Below are 5000 nucleotides of genomic sequence, written 5' to 3'. Positions count from 1 at the left end.
CCACTATATTGTCTCCATTAACTGGGTGTTCTTTTTTCTTGCATTCTGGGACATAGCTCACCCAATACCGGGGTAAAAAGTAAATTAATAAATAAATACAATGATTAGCAGTAAATCATCTACTAAGGAAGAGGTGTCAGAGAGCCTTCTTATCAGACAAGCATATGGGTTCCAACGTTTTAAAACCTTTGCCGTGTGTCACAATGAAAGCATTATAACAGTGCACTATAATCAAGGAATTCCAAATCTTTGTTATTGTTGGTGTGTTGCATGTTTTGACATTGCTGTGCTAAATATATAATGAGAGCTGTTGTGGATAATATATACATTTATGTAATGTCTCATGTTAACCTTAGCTTGGTAGTCACCGCTGTAGTGTGTTTTAAGTTTCCTGGCAAAGGTTCTCCTCCCCTTTTGCTTATGATTGGCTGATAAAATTGTGGAAAAGTATGTTGAGCTAGTCTCTCTCTCTCTCTCTCTCTCTCTCTCTCTCTCTCTCTCTCTCTCATTTCACCTGGTTGTATGTACACTTATGTGACAGTGACGGTTTAGTGGGTTTTAATGGTTTTACTAGATGTGACCCAGAATGATGTACATCCAAGGAGTGGTTGGGGTGGTTGTACTTCACATAATGCCACATGGGAGCAAATGACTGGTCACTCTCACCATAAATATGTGAAGTAAGTAGCCTGCCTAGGTCCCAAATGCTTCTGATGGGGCAGTGAAAAATTGGGTGATAGATAATGTCACTGTGAACCTTGCATCCTCATCCTAATCGCCTAGCCCAGTATTATTCCATCAAGATTATAGGGGCTTAGCTACCTGTTCCAGTCCTTGAAGATGTGACTGACCAGTTGCTGATCCATTGGCAACATCAGCAGTAAACCTTAAGCGTTTCTCAGCATTAGACCCTTGTGGGCTACATCTGTTTGGAGCACCTTGACCAAGTTAGACCACAAGGCATTGCAAAAATTGGATCACTTTCCATGCCCGGTAGAATAAATTTGTAATCCCTTGTCAAACAAAATCAGTCACAGAATATGTTGATGGGGAAAAAAATGATGAATAATGTCTGTGATGAATTTCAGCTTCATCCCTTCTCTTATACCCTTTAATCCAGTGATGTATTTGTTTCTGTTTATTCTATCTCCAGAATTGTTTAGCTAAGAGAGACTTTCTAGACTGGAGGGGCTAGATATAGCCTTTTGCAACTCTTAACCCGTGGATTGCGAGCCACAGCTCAGGCTGGGTAGCACCACGTTGCGAGCTACAGCTCTGGCTGTGCTGGCCATGCGTCACTGCTAACTACACCACCCCTACTCAGACTTAGCACGGCACTACACAAAGATGGAGAGAGGGAGATTTTTTTTTTTTTTTCACCAGATGGTGCCCTGGATATTTATCTTCAAGTTTATAATAAACAAAAAACAATTTTTTTTTTTTCATTACTCCCTCACTTAAACTTACGCATGGCCCTATGCAAAGACAGAGAGGAGATTATTTTTTTCACCAGATGATGCCGATGCCCTGGATGTTTATCTTCAAGTATATAATAAACAGAAACTAAAAAAAAAAAAAAAAAAAAATATTAATTTTTTGTGCACCACGGGGTAGGAAAAAGAAAAGGTACAGTACTTGCGCAATCCACAGGTTAACTGCGAGAGATTGTTCCAAAGCTGAATAAAATCATCAGGCAGTAACAAATATAAAATGGAAAAATACATCATTGGAGAGAATGGGTCAAGTGGGAATAAGGATGATGATGATCATGTAGCCCGTTAAGATTCACCCAATCTTATCTCGGCATTCAAGTTAAGGCCACAGCTCAGTTTTGTTAAAGTAGTTAAGATTCACCCAATCTTATCTCGGCATTCAAGTTAAGGCCACAGCTCAGTTTTGTTAAAGTAATGAATGGACTGTAGTTCTGATGCTCGTATAGGAGGCTGAAGAAAAGAGAAAAATGAACTGAACTGAAGTGGGATTCTCAGACATATTTACAATTCATTCTCTGTTGTAACTGAGATATGTTACTGTAAGGAAGAAATGCATTTTTTTTCTTTTTCCATCCTGGAAAACAAAACAACTGAAGATAATTTTCCTCATAACTAAGAATTGCTTTGGTTGGAAAAAGAAGTAACGTGAAATTTTGTATTGCACTTGACATTTTGTAAAAAATATATGTACATACATCATCTACTCATATACTGTATATCTTTATCTGTATCTATCTATCTGTCTGTCTATCTATCTCTCTATATCTAGCTATCTATCTATCTGTCTATCTATCTATCTATATATATTAGATCAGTAAATTTTAAAAACTACAACAGGGAATTGATCAAAGGTTTGTTTGTGTATCTTAGTCCTGCATGTTACTGACAGAACGTACTTCTTTGGTTATAAGAGGCTTTTTTAACACCTCTTCCTTAGTGATTTATTTTCCTTAGGACACTAGTATTGTACAATGAAGGTCTGCACGGACCAAGCTGCAAGCCTTATAAAAGGAACAATTTACATTGGTTATAAAACAGCGACTCAGGTGAGGTAAATAACCTTACAAGGAATCAGTCCAGCTGGGGTTAATATGAACATAGACTGTCAAAATAACATAGAAGAGGTGTTAGGGAGCCTTCTTAACCAACAAGAATAACAGCCACAATCCTTATGACAGCATTGTTTTTTTATATTTCAGTTTTTTGCTGTGTAGTGTACCTAGTCATAATCATCATATAATCTGTATGGTAATCCGCTAGTCTACCATAGTCTTTAAATACTGTATAGCTTGCCTGATGTGTAATGTGCATTATGAAAATTACCTTATGATATTAATGCCTTCAGCCTGAGGTGGTTTCTTCTTAAGTACAATAAAAATAATCTTGTGGTTGCAAGAGTAAAATAAAAAAGATTCCCATACTGAAGGGGATGTTGGATAGTTCTGTCTAACCTCTTCATTTTGCAATTTGTCTCAAGTTGGGAAAAAGGCAGCAAGAATGAAGTGGAAAAGACTGGTACTGAAGAGGTTAGTAAATAATTCTCTCCCCCTTGCAACATACAAAGTCTCAAGTTGAAAAAGGAAAAATCACAAGGTGGTAACAAGAATAAAATAAAAAGAAACATCATCAGGGTGAAGCAATTGTAACTCATCCCGAGACTTGCCAGTTTTATGTAATATTAGTTTGGCAGACATTTGCATTCTCTTTTCACATTTTGGTTCCAAGTTCTTAGAGATTAGTATGTAAATTGTGTTCATAAACTTAGTTTATTCATGGATTTTTTTTTTTTCTGTTGCATGTCCTGAAGGAGTGTAGAACTTAACAGTTCTTTATGCTTTAGTTTGATACTCCTTGAGTTTGATACATTGTACATCATATAAGAAGTTGTTACCTGTTATTGTTTTATATGTCAATTTGAATCTCCAAGAGGTGATTAGAGGTTTTTAATCATGTAAAGCCACAATGGGCCCAGGTCAGTCACGTATCCTTAAATGTTCTGGCTTGTGTACATCACAAGAGGCAATATAGAAGTGGATGTTGCTGTCATGAATTTGTATACAGTATCTCTCTCTCTCTCTCTCTATATATGTATGTACTGTATATTGTCCTTCTGCCTACGGGTGACTTTACACTCCCTCTTCTGTCTTTCTTTCCTTCATTCTTTCCACTTCCTTCAGCCTGTGGGTGACCCTACACTGAGTGACAAGCCAAATGGTTTCCTGTGTACCAGGAAGCCATTTACTACGCTGGGTGGTAACCATATAACCAAATTTTGGCGCCTGGTGGTTTAATGGGTAATTATTGCACTCCAATTGCATTGAGCCGGTGAAGGTGTATATCCAAGAGGCGGTTGGGGTTGATTGTCCATGTAATGCCACTCAGGGATGAGTGAGGCTGGTCACTCTCATCTTAAATGTCGGGACCAACTGCCTAGCCCCGGGCTCCTACACCCTTCATAGGGCAATGTAGGATTGGATGATGGATGGATGGAATAAATATATTTATCATCATCATCATCCGGACCTCCTTTCCCACCTTAGGGCAGGGTGAGGAGTAGCAATGTCCAGACAGCCCAAATTTGCCCAGTCCAATGGGCCACTCTTCCATTCACACACCATTCAAGCCCCCGGAATCTTGGCTCTATCTGATACACCAAAAACATTCATCATGTTCTGTAGCTTCACGTACACATATCCAATAGAGTCAGTCTGGATGCTGTCACGTTAAAAAGGGATGCCAAATTCCTGATCATGTGCTTCTCCTCACAATATTCATCCAGCCAGCTCGATCTCTTGTTAGTTCCCTAGCCTTAATGACTTCCAAACATCTCTTCCTCACACACTCATCCACCATATCCTTCCACCTTCTTGGCCTACCTCACCTCCTTCCTCCTTCAGATTTGCTCAGATATACCTTTTTCACCACTCTGTTGTTATCCATTCTCTCCACATGACCATACCATCTTAGTACATTCTCTTTGATTCTGGTGTCCACAGACTTTCACACTCCACATCTTGCATGAATCACACTATTTCATATCCTATCCACTCTCTGTACTCCACATACATTTACGCAGCAGTCCCATCTCCACTGCTCTCACTCTTGACTTTTCTTTTTCATGCCACACCATAGTCTCACATCCATATGTTAAGGTTGACACTAACATTCCTTCATGCAAGCCTCATGCTGCTGCAGCACTTAAGCCTCCATTTCTTATCAAGGCCTGAATTGCATCAGTTACTTTCTTTCCTTGTGTCACTCTACTTTCCACTTCTTTTGCATATAATATATATATATATATATATATATATACAGTACAATCCCAGCTATCCGGTATCCAGACAAACGGAATACTCAGAAAAACGGGAAAATTCAAGGGCTGGTAAAAATGTCAGTAAGTTATAACTGTGTGCCAGTTTGAATGGACCGCCAAACCGCCGTTTGATCGTGTCACGCGAGGCTGGGTGAAGTCAGACAAAGCGAGGTGAAGGCATTTCCGGCTAATGT

The 5000-nt window shown here is 39.1% G+C and overlaps 1 protein-coding gene across 2 annotated transcripts in view; it reads left to right on the top strand.

The window, feature by feature from the left end:
- LOC145403626 (uncharacterized) overlaps positions 1-5000 on the top strand; it is a 79339-nt gene that overhangs the window by 73796 nt on the left and 543 nt on the right. The window lies entirely within an intron of this gene.

The sequence above is a fragment of the Coenobita brevimanus genome, chromosome 61, assembly GCF_032717465.1.
Source record: "Coenobita brevimanus isolate Jiangsu-jjx chromosome 61, ASM3271746v2, whole genome shotgun sequence".
In the NCBI taxonomy this organism is placed as follows: Eukaryota; Metazoa; Arthropoda; class Malacostraca; order Decapoda; family Coenobitidae; genus Coenobita; species Coenobita brevimanus.
This window is presented reverse-complemented; position numbering and strand designations above follow the sequence as displayed.